The following is an 18,694-nucleotide window of genomic DNA, read 5'->3' as shown; positions in this document are numbered from 1 at the left end:
ATGTTTTAAGTAAATGCATCCAACTCTACATCAGGCCCCAATTCTGCAGATGACCAACTATGGCCTCTACATGTGGACATCTGCTGACCACACAGCCCAAACCTATGGACTATCCATTTGGGATAAGAAGCTGGATCAGCCTATGTGTGATTAGCATCAACATCTAGTCAATGTTTACTGGGTTAAAAAATAATAACTGCTATCTGCACTTTCCCTACTTGATGTTATTGCGTAAAACCACCACAGCTGAGCAAGAGACATCACAAATTGAAAAATAACAATGCAAGACATACCGGTAGTTTATATTTAAAATATTAGACACAAGAAAAGCACGTTAGTGTCCATGTAATACAAGAGATTCCCAACCCTAGCGATTAAGCTGATTTTTATTGCTTCACAAGTCACAACAAGCCCAGGCCGCCACTGGCTGGGTCCTGCAATTCCACAGTAGGATGTTCTTTTTTTACCTTTTAAATGTATATATATATATATATATATATATATATATATATATATATATATATATATATATATATATATAGTGACACAGGCATTCTTCAGGTGATGCACAGGTAACCACCTACTTGCTTTTTTTACTTGCTTTGTTTATTGGAATGGTAAAGAAAATAGACAGCAGACAGAGACCAACTCCCTAGTCACCTGCCACTATCTCTGGCATTGGTCGCAACTGAGCGATGCAACAGACAGGTTTAAATAGTTTACACTCCTCCCACAGACCTAACTTGATGTACAGATGACGCTCCCACATTGCCTTTAAAAGGGAGTTCGTTACAGGTGCTGTGTTTGATTGCATACACACCCTGTCAGCAATTATTTGCTTACCTATTTTAAATATAGCACATAAATGTGCAATGTTTTACAAACACTAATGGTACATTATTTTTAAAAGATGCATGCTGTACAATAAAAATGAGCAATGTAGATTGTGAAACAATTGAAACAATTATTAACATATAAATACTGTACTATTTTAGGAGGTAAAAATTTTTGGAAGACCCAATAAAATACAATATAATGGCTGAGTTTCTGTACCTGTGGAATTAGCTTCTTAGTTCTTACATCTAGCTGACACAAAACATTTGGAGCTTGCCCTGCAGGGAATACTATAAGTGGAATTCTACCCCACAGAGAAAACTCCTTACCCAAGCATGTCTTTGCCGACTTGCAAAGTCACTGAAACCCATTTGCTTTTCTTGACGTCTTTGTCTCATTGAATGAAAATTAGGCGGAAATTGTTATTATCCACAGAAGCTAATGACTCTTTTTCATAGCCACCTTTTCCTATGCAAGTATTTAAAGAGCAGTTACACAGATGCTTCCTGACTTTCCAAAGCAAACGGTAAGGAGATAAATATGAATAATTATAAACACTTCAGTGGCATTTCAGAACCCTCTACCTAGGGCAAGTACTGCATTTTTAAGTGCATCCCATAGTCAATCTTCTTAAATTTCCCTATTAAATATTGATCAACCCCTGAGACTCCTAATATTTGCTTAGCACAGATATGTTAGACTTGAATATAAACTGTTTTGCCTTACAGCTAATCCACATATTCAATCAGAATAGATGACAGACGAGTTCTGTTTAGCTAAGCTGCATCAGAACAAAGGACAAAATGAGTAGTTATTAACACATACCTGCAAGCATTTACTATATTTTTTTCGCTGTTATCTTTTGCAAACCTATCTTCTTGGTGGTAGTCAAGTGAAATCTTATAATGCAAACGGAGCTAACATAAATTAATGAAGCTGTACAAACTATAGCAAAGGTTTTTATTCTATTTCATGTACTGTGCGATAAGTAACTTAATGTACTCAACACACATTGTACCCTGGGTATTGGACATAAAATGCTAGATATAAATAAAAGTAATATGTGTTTGAGAGATAAACAGTAGTAGATGATAGATGATACCGCTGCCACCACATTTGGGATAGTCACATAATGTTGTAAATTACATTTGCATCATACTTTCAATTAGGGGGTATGAGTAAAAAAGAAAAGAAACTTGTTATTTTACTAACTGTAATCTTCTTTTCTGTTGTCCATTCATTACAACAGCAATGTTTTCATTTCCCTCTACCCAATAGAACATATCCCCTTTGCTTCAAAATAAATATATGCTATCAACTTACTGACCTTGTTCTATGTTTCTAGTCTAACGGAGGGCAATTGCTGCCATAAATTAAAGGCAGGACAAAAATGACTGTAAACAAGATAATATCTTTTTCCTGGTGTTCTTATTCATGACAGCACCAATGGTATTTAACTAGCATTAACCAGAATCAGAATAGCTACATAGAATTGCTTTTATTTCATACAAGTAACAGAATTCAGCATTTTTATATCCAAAATATGATTGAACCCCAAATGATGTCCAGTTAGTTGCTTTGCACATGGAAGTTGAGCTTTTATGTTCTAAGGAAAGGCATAAATTAGTGCTGTTAGCTTAAGTTCTAATTCAACATCAAAGCATCCACACCCACATATTCTGGCACCAGTTCTTCAAAAAAGAAGTTGCTATTTTCTTATTGAGGTCTGTGGCCATCTCATAAAGTTTTGCCTTTGTGTATGCTCAATTCGTCCAGTGTAGTACAGTGACTGTGTTGGGGGCTTGGCTTTTTGGACCCTTCCTGAAAGGGAAAGGGTCCATTTCTTCACATCCCCAAGGAGCCATAAGGCCCCAGAGAGATATAAGGGTCTTCAGGACCCTCTCGCTGAGCTAGGGGGAACACCTTGACATTCCAACCCTCAGAGCCATGAGCGGCAAAGCTCAGGTGGGTCCCTTTCTCCCTGAGTTCGGTCAAAGCCTTCCTAAGGAAACTGTCTCTTCAGCATTCCCCAGAAGGGCAGAAGGAGGGTCCCTCTGATGACTTGGAGGGAGAGGTGACCATTATAGTCATGCCCAAACCCCTCAAAAACAAAAAATGACTAACAGAAATATGACAATGTGCAGTGTGGGACCCAGCCTTTCGACTATATAAAAATTGTCCTTGCCTCGATCAAATGGCTATCGATATGTAGTAAGCCTATAGATTATAAGCTTGCAATCAGAGGCCTCTTACCTCTTTGTCTGTTTTAGCCAATATTTTTTATTACTGTATTTGTCCCCACTTGTACAGCGCTAAGGAATTTGCTGGCGCTATATAAACAAATGTGGATGATGATGAAGGGCTTGATAAAAGGAAAGGTGGTGCCACTTAAAAATCAAACTGCTTTAGTGCTTCATTTCTTACTCTGTGCACATGGTGGCAACCCAATACCAGTGCATTATCATACACCCTAGGCTAGAGCAGCCCATTGTCTACAAAGGATGCCTTTAAGCCCCACTGCATACATGGGCATCTATACCTTGCCAAAAGACCATTGCACTGAGAATTTTCTTTACCTAATCTTATCTCACCTGGACATTGTTACTAATTGTATTATGTAGATATAAAGGAGAAAGTGCATTCAATGAGTGCTACTATCAGTTATTTTATTTTATTAGGTGATCAGTGCCAGTTCCCGGTAGCTTACATTGTATTGTGCATGCTTGCCTACTATCCCAGAATGTCTGGGAGACTCCCGAATTCCGAGCATGTCTCCTGGACTCCCAGGAGAGTAGCCAATTCTCCCACATCCTGCCCCCGATGGGCCTTAATGATGCGATTCAAGGCGATTTTGAAGCAGGGGCAGGGCCAAAATGAAACGACCCACCATGCCACACCCCTTCCGCCCTCCCACCACACTCATTTTCTGAAATCTCCCGAAGGATACAACAAAAAAAAGGTAAGTATTTTTTTAGCAAGCAGAACAAATATGTTAACCTATAGCAGTGAATATGAATGTGTTTGCTCATTCTGTGACATTTTGCGTCATGCTCTACACCACCTGTGTTTTCAGGGGTGCTTCTGTCCCTTTGTTTGGTTTTATTGTTTGTATAGTAATAGAAGGGCTATGTGGACCACCCTTAGTTTTTGGGCATCGGTAAAAATGTAAAATTCACTTGTTTACTGATGCCTTCTATTTGCCTACATTATTAGCTTTTCATTTTTTGGGTTTTTATTTTTTACTTTCTTTTTATGGGCAAACTTTTCCTGGTCCACATTGTTAACCTTTTTTTTCTATTTTCATTAACAATATGTCAGGCAAACACACACTGTAAGTAGATCTCTAAATAAAGAAGCAGATAGAGGTAAGAATGAGGGAAGAGAGAGAAGGTTTAAAGTGCCTGTTTATTATTTAGTTTGCAGTCGAACGGAGCACAGTCAGCAAGGTTGCAAAAGTTGCATCAGTACCTGGCTCAATGGCCCTATGGGCACAGCCTACATCAGGGGCTGGCTGGCAGACTTTAGCCTGGGGGGCAGCACACAGCACTGGCCCATAAATAGCGGCCCATCCTTATAGGGTGGTTTTTGATACAATAAATATTTATCTATTTACAAAGAGGCTATTTTAGTGTTGCTTAATCCATATATATATATATTTTTATGCCCAGGACCAGCTCTCGTCCTGGGCATAAACATATATATATTCATATGGATTAAGCAACACTAAAATAGTCTCTTTGTAAATAGATAAATATATAACTTTAATAGAATATTATATAAATAAATATATATTTATATTTCCAATATAATATTAATTATATTGGATATTAATCCAGCTCTGGATTAAGGCTCTGGGGGGCCTTGGCACTTTAGACAGGGTAACACCCTATGATGCAGCATGGTTATCATTTTAGACAAATACACAGGCAATACTGTGTGCACTACTGTTAGGTCTGCCTTCACAAGCAGTACACGGTGAAGCGGGACATACCTCACAACTGTCCTAAGCAAAACAGTCACCCAAATTTGGGACTGTCCCACCAGCTCTCTCCTACCTGTTCTTGTCACTGTCACCACTAGTGGCTGCTGGTTACTTTAGCTTATTTGCTGGTTGTTTGGATCCTGGAATATTGGAGGCCCTATTTGGAAAAGAAATGGGTACATAAAATGTAGAAAACTCCAACCAGTCTCAGTGTTAAATCAATAGCACCCACGTTTTATAATTAGGCCTCCCTCCAGCCACAACATTTAAATAATATTAATAATATCTAATTACCCCATTATAAATTCATAGGCCCCACTATTAAACTAAAATTGCCCCACCATCACCCCACAAATAAAATAGCACCCAATAATTAGCTCCCACATGCACTCCACAATTAAATTAATAGCCTACCTCCTACATTATATGAAGACCCCCTCCCTCCCACACTACATTCATTTACTGCCCCCCCACACACACAATATTTTGGCCCCTCAATCACACAAACACAATATACTGGCCCCTCACTCACACACACACAATATACTGGCCCTTCACTCACACACACACACGAACAATATACTGGGCCCTCACTCACACACTCACACTCACACACACACACACACACAATATATTGGCCCCTCACACACACAATATACTGGCCCCTCACTCATACACACAATATACTGGCCCCTCACTCACACACACACACACACAATATATTGACCCCTCAATCACACAAACACAATATACTGGCCCCTCACTCACACACACACACACACACACACAATATACTGGCCCTTCACTCACACACACACACACAAACAATATACTGGGCCCTCACACACACACGCAATATATTGGCCCCTCACACACACAATATACTGGCCCCTCACTCATACACACTCATACACACAATATACTGGCCACTCACACACACACAAAATACTGGCCCCTCACTCACACACACAAAATACTGGCCCCTCACTCACACAATATATTGGCCCCTCACGCACACAAAATACTGGCCCCTCACTCACACACACAATATATCGGTCCCTCACTCACACACACAATATACTGGCCCCTCACTCACACACACAATATATCGGTCCCTCACTCACACACACAATATACTGGCCCCTCACTCACACACACACACAATATACTGGCCCCTCACTCACACACACAATATACTGGCCCCTCACTCACACACATTATATTGGTCTCTCACTCACACACACAATATACTGGCCCCTCACTCACACACACACACAATATACTGGCCACTCACTCACACACACAATATACTGGCCCCTCAGTCACACACACACAATATACTGGCCCCTCACTGACACACACAATATATTCGCCCCTCACTCACAGTATATTGGCCCCTCACTCCACACACAATATGGTGGCCCCTCACTCACACACACAATATGTTGGCCCCTCACTCACACAAAATACTGCCCCATATATATATATAAATATATACACACAATATGCTGCCACACATACAATGTGCTGTCACACACACACATACAACATGCTCATACATTCATACATACATACATACACACTCCCCCCGGACTTACCTTGTTGTATCCGCGCCACACGCTCTGCTCTGTAGTCTTCTGACATGGTCCAGCACCTATCACGTGGTGCACGTCCCATGTGACCACAAACCATTGGAAGGAGGGAGGGAGTGACGGCAGTCGGATATGCAGGCCAATGAGATGGTGGCTGGACCCGGAGGAGGGGCCAGCCACCAAGTAAGTGAAATTAGCCATCGGGCCGGCCTAAAATAGTTTTTTTGGGTCCCACCCGGGGAGCATGTGCCCCCCTGCCCCACGGCCCAGCCCGCCCCTGCCCTACATGCTATGTGGATTCAGCACTGCGTGTGTCTTCCCCCTCCTTGCGACTCTGTAATAAGCAGATTAGCAGTTCCACAGGACTTTCAACTTGGAATCAGTGGGCAACTTATGTCACAGCATAGCAGCCCCCATAATAGTTCAAAGAAGCTGGAAGGGAAGACACTGGGCAACAAAATTTAGGGGTAGACAAAAAAGAGGGGAAAACAGATATGAATAGAAAACATGAGACAAGTGGTAATGCATCAGGTCAGAGAGAAGAGAGAAGGGGCAGAAATGGGAAGCAGGCACTAGAAATAGGTGCAGACAAGATTTTAATGGGGGTGGTGAAGAAAATAGGGGAAGGCAAGAGAACAGGGTGCATAGGATACATGTGACTAGTGACAAATAAAGTCTTCAGAAAGTGAAGGTAAAACATTTGGGGACAAGGAAGGTGTTTTGGATGTAATTAGTGGTGGAAAGAAGTAAAGATGTTCAGGGTAAGATTTTACATCTATCCCAGGGGCCTTTATCATTTTAAAATGATTTCCAGGAATATCACTTTAATGCTGGCTTGTGAATCTAAGCACATCAGTGTTTTGATGTACTTTGCATCACTACAATCCCCATCAACCCATGTTTATTCATTTTGATTCTAATATTTTGTTTGCACCTTAAATACCCTCTTCAGTAAATTGTGACTTATAAAGCCTACAGCATTAAACTAGATTTTACAATTAACATCTAACATACATGAAAAATAAAATTTGATTGTACAGTTGGTTGTTACTTAACAATAGGGATATTTTCAGGGTAAAAATTCAGCTTGTTCCTGAAATGTGTGACAGTTGGCAACTATGCTTGTGTGTGCCTCAAAATCTGGCTGCACACGCAGGGATTTGGTTGCACAGTACAATCGTTTCTGAACAAATTGTTTAAAACATTGTTTCTTGTGTAAATGACAAATAATATTTCAATGGTAAATTATTAATTTCATGTGTAAGTGAAATTTAAATCTAAATGACTGTTGTTGACCATACATTGACTGTTTTTTGTCAGTGTTTGTTTCCAAATTTCTCACTAATCTAATCGATCATTGATCAAATTGTTTATTCAAAAAAATTACATTGGCGAACAATATTTACTATCATAAAACATAAAAAAATTAACAGTACATTGAAGAATAAACAATTTCAATCTTAAAATATTTAAGTATTAAATTCTGTCTTAAAAAAAACAACCTGAAATACTATTACCAACAGTGTAGGATAGAAATTGCTTTGCAAAGTCCTGCACTGCAGTTTGAAACTATCTTTATCATTTGTGTTTTGGGCTCTGTCTGGAAATTTGGAGCTAGAAAATTATTTTTGTCGAGTTTAATAAGCAAGTGAATCAGAGAAAGCCTACTGTAACAGGGCAAGTAGGGACACCTACTGGTTGTACATGAAATAATCTAAGGCTGGACTCTAGAAGCAAAGCTAGAATCACTAAATGGTTGCTATTTCTACAAGTATTCATATATAGTTACCTCAATTTTATCCATTATTGAGCACAAAGGATCTCATGAACGAAATACACTGGGTGAGCCAAGAAAAACACTTTGGTGCTCTTATAACATCATCATCATTGTTTATTTCTATGTCTGCACAGATTCCATTGCTCCTGACATACAGCATGTGACATACATGGAAACAAAAATCATAATAAGGGATTCATGGGTACAAGTGAATGCAAGGATCCAATTAACAGAGCAAATTGCATGACATATAGGAAAAAATCAGCATCAGACATGTCAAGGAACATACAGCAGAATAAAAAAAATTATGGATGTAATTAACAGAACAAATTCCATGGCATGCAGAAAAAGAACAGCAACAGGCATGACAAGGGACATATGATGCAGATGTATAGAGGACAGACATGAGACATAAGGTAGAGAGGAGCTTGCCCTTGAGAGTTAACATTCTAGATGGGTTGGACGGGAGGGTGGTACTCTAGGATCAGGTGTGACAGTTTAGTTTGGGGTATGAACCTGACGTGAAGGAACAGTGTGGAAAGACATGGAGGATAATGAGCTATTTGAAGGTACATAGTGGTGGAGGAGTTTGTTACAGCACAAAGCATAATGTCCATGATGGCATCATAGAATCCATGATGGCATCATAGAAGGCAGTTTTTAGGAATTCAGCACACTTCGAATTGCACACCTTCTTTGCGGTCTTGGAGATACCTCTGCAAACTTCAGAGGTGGAAGAATCGGAATAAGTACCCTGTTAAAAAGTATAACTTCCTTTAGAACTATTCCTTTCATTAAAATATAATTTTCTGTAAACTACTACTCAGTTTATCTTAATTTATGGTTTATGTTAATCATAGGGAATAAAATATGTCTCTCCACCCCTTTATCTCATTTTAATAATCTCACTCTGCAAAATGAAATCCCTACTCAAGGGCACCAGTACTGTACTTAGCAAGAAACCCACATGGTCTTTTTAACTCTACCATCAGCCATTGCAGATTTCTGCTCCTTTGCAAACCAATGCACTTTGGTGAAAATGTAGACACTGCAGAGCAAACTGAGTGTGTGACTTCAGAAAAGATGATTTTGCTCTGCACCTCAGACATTGTGAGCTGGATTCAAATCGGAACGCAACATGCACTTTTGTTCAGTTTTAAAAAAGGGCAAAGAACTTGAGCATAGTTCTGATCGTATTCAAATCCAAGCATATCTTAAGAGAGTTTTACATTTTAACCTGGGTGTAAGTACACTCTGCCTACACAGTATTTTCCGTACGTAAAAGGAAAAATAGACTACAGTATATGCACAAGTGTATGTGCAATATAAGGTATATATATTAGTGATGACCGGGCTCGGATTTCGCTAATCCGAGCCCACCCGAACAGTGCAGATCCGACGGGATTATTGTTGCTGCTGTACCAAAAAATAGGTACTGCTATTTCAAAGTCAAACTACGTTCACTGTTGCTGCTGTACCAAAAAATAGGTACTGCTATTTCAAAGTCAAACTACGTTCACTGTTGCTGCTGTACCAAAAAATAGGTACTGCTGTATAACTCCAGTCCGGTGGTACTCTCCTGTGCCGCAGATAATTTGTAAAGGCTTTGCCGAGTGTGTGTGGTTTAGGGATACGCTCTCTTGTGCTGCATATAATGGAGTACCAAAATTTGGAGGATAAAGTAGGGAAAGATCAAGAACCATTTCCTCCTAATGCTGAAGCTGGTGCCACTAGTCATTACATAGACAATGAAATGCCATCAACGTCGTCTGCCAAAGGCGATGCCCAATCTCCTAGTAGAGGGTATGTAAAATCTAAAAAGCCAAAGTTCACCAAAATTATCAAAAAAAGAAAATTGAAATCATCCGAGGAGAAACGTAAACTTGCCAATATGCCATTTACGACACGGAGTGGCAAGGAACGGCTTAGGCCCTGGCCCGTGTCCATGACTAGTGGTTCAGCTTCACCCAAGGATCTAAGCCCCCCCCCCCTCAAAAAAAATTAAAAGAGTTATGCTGTCAGCAACAACACAGCAAACAACTCTGCCTTCTAAAGAGATCTCATCACAAATCCCCAAGGCGAGTCCAAGGGTGTTGGTGGTTGCGAAGCCTGACCTTCCCATCACTGTACGGGAAGAGGTGGCTCCTTCCACCATTTGCAGCACGCCCTCTGCATATGCTGGAAGGATCACCCACAGTCCAGTTACAGATTTGGCCAATGAAGGTGTCAATGTTGTACACCGGGAGGAGGATATTGATGTAGCTCTTCGGTCTGGAGTTATTTCTATCCCAATCTGGACAACAAATGTATGGCCATATGTACCTTATGTAAAGCTCAAATAAGCAGGGGTGAGGATCTTGGCCACCTAGGGACAACCTCCTTTATAAGTCACCTGAAGAACCTTCATAATTCAGTGTTTAGTTCAGGACCTGTGGCTAGGACCGTCAGCAGTCCAGGGACACCTAAATCCCTTGGTCCTGTTGTATCCACACCAGCAACACCCTCCTCATCAACTTCCTCCACGATCTCGATCAGAGATAGTCCTGCAGTCCAGAAATATTAGTACCAGAGATTAAACTACGTTCACTGTTCCTGCAGTCCAGAAATATTAGTTCCAGAGATTAAACTACGTTCACTGTTCCTGATTGGTTTGTTAAAGTGCGAATGTCCTATTTCAACAACATCAAGGACAATTCCATCTTGCACCTCTAGCAAACTCTTGCAAACTGCCATCCTGTCTGCCACTGCAGTGCCACTCCTAGATGGGCCACGTGTTTGTGCCGCCCACTTGTGTCGCTTAGCTTAGACATCCAGCTACCTCGGTGCAACCTTTTGGACTAAAAACAATATTGTGAGGTGTGTGGTGTTCAGAATAGACTAGAAATTAGTGGAAATGAATGTTATTGAGGTTAATAATAGTGCAGGAGTGAAAAAAAACCAAAAATATGGATTTTAGCATTTTTTATGTTTTTTTAAAAAAAAATCAGAACCCGAAACCTTTCGTGGGGTGTTTTGGCAAAACAAATCAGAACCAAAAACCTCAAGCTAATCAGAATCCAAAACACCAAAAGTGGCCGGTGCACACCCCTAATATATATATATATACAATGTATTTTTAAAGTCTATTCTCCCTGCATAAACATGTTCTGTGCTAGTTAGTGGCACACATACGTCTAGTTTTAAAGTCTATATATGTCACTCAGCACTTACATCTATCCTGAGCTGGTGCAAGTGGTACGGATTTAACCAGACATAATTACAAGAAAGACAGAACTTGAATCAGCCGCATCTGTGTCGGCACTCCCAAAATGTACATTTCCTACGTTAAACACTGCTTCCCTCCCCCATCCCGCCTCTCCAGTCATAGGCAGTCATAAATGTCACTTGAGTTCTGACACAAATTGTCTGCAATTGCGCTCATTGGCATACAGAGCTATTTCATGCAAGATACGCTCTGCCAAAGGATGTCCGTCTGAACGTGAATCAGGCCCTGTGTGTTTCCTAAATGAGGCAGAAACTTTCTTGCAAAAGAAAGTTACATTTTTGTTTTGTTTAGTTGGAACACAGTAAAAACTTTATATTCTATTCACATTATGACCAGTGGTTAAAAAAAATAATGATGAAATTTTGTGGCTGTGATATTTAATATTTTAATAATATTTTAATAAAAAGGACATTGATAGAAAAACTTTGATTAATAGCAATACAACTAAAATATGAATGCTGATTTATGCTTTGTGCCATACATACATGCTTTTTGGTATACATACACAAGCCTTGTAAGCCACACTATGGGGCCTATTTATCAAGAAGCCCATTTTTCATTCTTGTCGCCACTTATAGCAGCGATAAAAATTCTATATCACTGCAATTTATCAGTAAAAATAACGCCAAGGCAGCAGAGCAATATTGGCCTGGAGTGGTAAGGGTTAACTTACTGCTTCGCCATGCCAGTCTTTGTAGATATGCCAGATTGCCAACTCACACATGCGCAGTGGAACTGAAAGCCCAGATGTGGGAGTTTAGTTCCACTTGTTTAAAATAGAAAAAAATTCTAAATTCTAAATTTCTTCAAATTAAAAAGTGATTTAATCACAGGACAAAACAGATGTTATAAGTAACATTGGGTAAGCAACTGCTCTCCTGTGGATGGTGCTTTTGCTATCCCAGATTTGCTACAAAAAAAGAAAAGAAAAGAAAAGCCAATTATATCTGCACTGAGCTTATTTCCATGGTTGGCAATTGTCAATTAAAGATTAGTAAAATTTGTGCCAGTTGGTTAGAAAAAAACAGATATTAGTAATCATTATGACAATCTCATAATTTCCAATAGCATTCACCACATCATTTGCTTTTAGCCTTCTCAGCTCTGGTTATTAAGTAACTGGACCCTTTTCCTCTTGAATCTACTAATTATAGTTTATCATACATTTAAGGCCTTTTAAAATGCATTTTACATGTATTGTAACATAAAACACATATAAATGAGTCTGCCTCTAGTAACCATTGTTTCTGTTGTTACCATACCCATTAGCATTTTTACTTGCATTGTGTTACTGTATTGTTTCTCTGAATGCTACTTCATTTGCGTTTTTTAACACATTGAAAGGCATATTAACGCTAGTAAAAGCACCTGTAAAATGTGAATCAATCAGGTTAGACATTTTTAATAGTTTTTTTAGTAGCGTTAAAACAAATACCTGTAACGCTAATGGGTATGTTGCCTTAAAACAACATAATTAATGCAAGAGTAAAATGTTAGTCATCAGTAAGTTTTCATAAAATAGTGAGTAGATAATATCTTCAGGGGTTAGCAACATAAGGCCTAATTCCTTTGTTCTATATGTTAATCATTCATATGACTAAGGTTCTATGATCACCCCAAAACTAGCTTATTAACAGCCTGTACCTTGTAGATATTTGTCTCTCTCTGCTAATGTTTGGGGTGAAAGTAGCACAGAGAAAAAGATTACATTTTCCCCTTGATTAATTACCATACAAATGACACCCTCTAGAAGAAATACTAAAAATATCCGTATCCATTCCTAACCAAGGTGTTTCAGCATTGGTGGATTTTCACAGCACCAGGTCTTCTCTGCATGTCATTTTTCATAATTTGACACTGATAAAGGGCTGTAGCACTGCTGTGTCTTCATACAGCTGTATACATATCCATATCAAAGATGTTTGCATCTCCATTTCACAAACAGCCTGCTACCTATTTTGTCGTCCTAGTTTGCTGTTAGATCATTCGCTCCTAGTCTTTCTCATATAAAAGAGTATGTTTTTCTTTCTCTTTTCTGTCATTGCCTGCAGTAGAGCCAAGGCTCTCATAATAATAGATTTTATGCACAGCTGACAGTGCATTAAACACTATACAAGGCACAGTTTAGAAAGACAATTAATCTGAGTAAAGAAGATCTTAGCTTGAAGTGACTACAATAGTAAGATATAAAATCACATGTGCAAGGTCAAAGCAGATGGTCTTGAAAAATGTTACCCTATCATTTGTATGGCTCAAAGCATAGACATATCGGCAGTTAGTATGAATTTAAAGACCATGCAAAGCCACTATTTGACATTAATATATATATCAAAGACTGTGTATTACTGGTCTGATAATATACAGGTTGTACTTGAAATAAGTGTAGTGTTTGCACAGTACCATACTTTAAAAATGTTAAATGGGACGTGCTTCTCTCTCTGAGCCAGAGTTATAGGGGCCTATTAAATAACATTAAACTTATCAAGGTGATGAGAAATTAATTATTGACACAATTTCACATTATTTTATTGCCATGGCAGCTGGGCGTACCCATACTCCGCTCTACTGTTTGAGCTTCCAGTTCCACAGTTCAAACAAAAGAATATATTGATTAAATATTTTTTTTCTAGTTGTATAAGCCATGTTATATATACCTTTTTGGGTCCCACCAGATAATAATATTTAATTTCTAAGGGTGGGGCAATGGCCACATTAATTTTAAAGAGTATCAGCCTGAAAAAATTATTTATTACATCAATAAATTATATTTTTCAGCACACTTTTTCTGTTAATGTTATCGTGAGATGGGGTTATCAGAACAGGCACTGTATCACGGCGGTACTATATAAATGGGCTTGCCCATGCAAAGGCTGTTATTGCTGGTGGCAACATCTTACATGTATAAGATGAAACAAATAAAGCAATAATGCAGATGAAACTCCCATTTTCACTGACAATAGGGCTTTTCAACCTTCGATAAAATCTCCTTCATACTCAGGCGTTGGCAACCCCCGGCACACATGCCAGACGCGGCACGCAGACTACTTCTGTCTGGCATGCTGGCGCTCCGAAGCTGCTTAACTAAAGCAGCCGATGATGGCCGAAAAAGAGCTACTGTGCATGTAAGTTGCAAGTTGGAACCTTCATGGCTCTGACTTGTTTTTCCAGCACATCCCACAGATGCTCAATCGGATTTGGAGGCCAAGTCAACACATTGAACTTTCTGTCTTTTTACTCAGACCATTCCTAAACAATTTTTGCAGTGTGGCAGGGCGCCTTATCCTGCTGAAAGAGGCAACTGCCATCAGCGAATACCGTTGCCATGATGGGGTCTACTCAGTCTGCAACTAATTTTGGGTAGGTGGTATGTCAAAGTAACATGCACATGAATGCCTGGACCAAAGGTTTCCCAGCAGAACATTGCCCAGAGCATCAAACTGCCTCCGCTGGCTTGCCTTCTTCCCATAGTGCATCCTGGTGGCATCTCTTCCCCAGGTAAACAACACAAACACACCCGGCCGTCCGCATGATATAAAAGAAAACATGATTCATCAGACCAGGCCACCTTCTTCTATTATTCCATGGTCCAGTTCTGGCGCTTACATGCCCATTGGAGGTGCTTTCGGTGGTGGACAGAAGTCAGTATGGGCTGCAGTGCCCCATACGCAGCAAACTGCGATGTACTGTGTGACACCTTGCTATCATAGCCAGCATTAACTTTTTCAGCAATTTGTGTTACAGTAGTTCTTCTGTGGGATTGGACCAGACAGGCTAGCCTTTGCCTTCGTGCGCATCAATAAGTAGAGATGTTCACTCACCCCCGTGTTTTGTTTTGGTTTTTGATCTGTATTAACTTCGTGTTTTGGTTTTGGCAAAAACGCCCTTACGTGTTTTGGTTTTGGATCTGTCCTTTTATTAAAAATTGTTAAAATATGCTAAAATCACGTAATTTTGCTCTTTTTTTTGTCCCTACATTATTATTAACCTAAATAACACTGATTTGCAGTCATTTCCAGTCAATTTTGAAAAACTCACAGATCACAATATTATTTTCATCCACTTTCGTCCAAAAACTGCAACGAGCCGGCTGGATACTAAGCGAAAGAGCAATTGCACAAACACACAGCAGTTCACAGCAGTGGCAGAAAAGAAAAGTGGTGCAAGATGGAATTGTCCTTGGGCCCTCCCACCCACCCATATGTTAAAAAGATTTAACAAACTCAAACAGAAACAGGAGGGGTGGCAAATACAGTTTAACAAACCTAGCACTTTAGCGACAAGGAATGCCACTTTTGTGGCTGAAGTGCTTGGTTTGTTTGGGCCCCCACAAAACAAGCTACCAATGGGCTTAAGGTAGCTAAGCTAACAGTGTTGTCAATGAGCTCTACAGTGGCAAGTCATGCACCAGTGGAAGCAGTTCTTGCCAGTGATAAGAAGAAGGCCATTGTCATGCCTGGGCATAAGACCAAAAAATCCACCTCTTATGTGTGGAATTATTTTTACCAAATCCTGACAACAGTTGTCTAGCCATTTGTAACGTATGTAAAGCCATACTCAGTAGAGTTCGGATCTTAACTATCTATAAACCTCATCCATGCTACGCCATTTGAAGCGAGTTCATGGCAATGTTTTTGGGAAAATCAGAAACTTATGCTAAAAGAATAACAACAAGCAGTCCAGCATCAGCTAGCTCCCTTCTCTCAGCTAGATGCCAGGGGCGGACTTGTCATCTGGCACTTCTGGCAAATGCCAGAAGGGCCGATGGCTAGATGGGCCGGTGTAGGGACCAGCCCAAGCAAAGGCAGATTGTTCATTAGTTTTCAGGGACCTGACTGCCATGCCATGTCTTAGGCCCAACAGTGCTGTTAATGAACGCTACAGAGGCAAGATGTTGTTGTCATCATCCTCCCCCTCATCATTGTATACATCATCCTCACAGAATATTAATTCATCCCCGTTGGAATCATCCATCACAGAAGTCTATGTACTTTGATGTAATTGGCGGTAAAGGCCTTTCTCATGGAATTTGTAGTTCATTTTGATGAACATCATCTTTTTCACATTTTTAGGAAGTAGCCTCCTACGCCAATCGCTGTCTAGGTTCCATGCTGTGCTGAAAACTTTGAGTACACACTGGAGGGTGGGCAGCTTAGGTATTGCAAAGCGAGTTTTACATGGGTCACTAAATTGCCTTTTATTTACTCCCAATATGTAAAGGGACTGTCTCACATGTCTATTTGTACACTGTCATTAAAATAATCCTCCACCATCCTTTGGATGTTGATAGTAGGATCAGGTGGAGTTACGGCGGAAGTGTCACGAATTTGGGTCAATTCTTTTAGACCAGATCAGATGTCAAAATGTTGTGCTGACTGTTACACTTACCTCTCCCCATTCCAGCGCGGCAGTCCCGGCTCTCACTTACAGGTATCAGCAGGTTACATGGTCGCGCTGCGGAATGGGGAAATCAAATCACAGTGTCTATTTAAACATCTCTCTGACGCCTGGGCAGCATCAGAGCAACTACTGCGTTCCTGACTCTGTGCATGTGTACTCTGGTTTCCTTGTCCTCCAGTGTACCAGTCCTGCGTGCTGACTATCCTTGCTCTCCAATCCTCATGTACCAGACCCCGGCTCCCTGACTAAGAGTTCTGCCGAATCCTTCTTGCTGATTTACCTGTGTACCAGACCTTGGCTTACCTGATCACAAGTATCTGCTGTCATACCTGTGTACCAGACCCCGGCTTACCTGACCGTGAGTATCTGCTGCTATACCTGTGTACCAGACCCCGGCTTACCTGACTTCGTATCTCTGCCGCATTCCTCCTCGCCCTTATATCTACCACAGCCTTACCTCTATAGGCGGACCTGTGGACCGCGACCTGCAAGCCTCTGCAGCTAAGCCTATCCCGCCTTGCTGCAGTTCTTGGTGAACATCAGGGGGTTAGTTACACTCCCCACCACAGGCCTGCCAGCGCCAATCTAGAGTTGGGCAAGTATCCCATCATTTCCGTTACAGTTTGCTCAGACCAATGGATACTGCGGGGACCCTTATTCTAGGGTTTTGCTCCAACATCTGTTGGGAAGGGTAGAGAAACAAGAATCTAATCAGGAGCAGTTACTTAAGGTCTTATAGGAACTGTCGGCTCGAATGGACACCTTGCAGGCAACCATAGCTGCATCCGAGGTCGCAGCATCTCCTCCTGAGGCTCCTACTGTTTCCAGCCCGGCCACTGGGTTAGTCTTTTCTCTGTGTATTCCTAACCCTCCTAAATTTGATGGGGACCCTAAGTCATGCAGAGGATTCCAAAACCAATGCGCAGTACAATTTGAACTTCTCCCTGGAAACTTTCCATCTGAAAAGGCGAAAGTTGCATATATAATCTCCCTTTTAACAGGTCAGGCTTTGCCCTGGGTTTCGCCTCTCTGGGAGAGGAATGATCCGCTACTTCATAATTACTTCAATTTCCTGTCGACTTTTAAAAAGATATTTGACGAACCAGGCTGAGTAACCAATGCTGTCACTGGAATTCTTCATCTCCGGCTAGAAATTCTATCCATGGGGCAATATGCTAGTCAGTTTAGAACCATGGCATCTGAGCTTCCATGGAATAATGAGGCCTTGATTGCTACCTTTTGGCAAGGTCTCTCGGACCAAATAAAAGGTGAATTGGTCTCCCAAGAGCTTCCCCCCTCTCTTGATGAATTGATTTCCTTGTGTATCAAGGTAGATCTTTGTTTCAAAGAACGAAGTTTGGAGAAAGAATAGTCTTGACGCAGTTCCTATCGACAGGCACCTAGTTTTCAGACACATATTCAACCTCTGGGGGAACCCATGCAACTTGGGAGGACTCGCCTTACTGTCGAGTAGAGAGAGAGGAGATTTAGGAACAAGTTATGTTTGTATTGTGATGAAGGGGGTCATCTCTTAGGTACCTGTCCCAAATGTCCAGGAAACCACAGAGCCTAATGTCGAATTTAGAGGCTACGTTAAGTTCCTCTTTTCATGTCCTCTCTTCTTCCTGTAATAAAGATAGGCTTGTCATTTACTGCGAGCTTGTGGTTCGTTCCAATTACTGCTCTGTTCCTGCTTTGTTGGATTCCAAGGCCGCTAGCAATTGCATTTCCTCGGCCATCGTTTCATAATATATTAGTTATTCCAACTTAGTCCTTGGAAAATTTCTCTTACAGCCATTGATGGAGGGAAAATTACAGGAGAACATCGTGAGACTATTTCCCTCCTA

Source organism: Mixophyes fleayi, chromosome 2, assembly GCF_038048845.1.
Source record: "Mixophyes fleayi isolate aMixFle1 chromosome 2, aMixFle1.hap1, whole genome shotgun sequence".
Lineage (NCBI taxonomy): Eukaryota > Metazoa > Chordata > Amphibia > Anura > Limnodynastidae > Mixophyes > Mixophyes fleayi.
Note: the sequence above shows the minus strand (reverse complement) of the source record.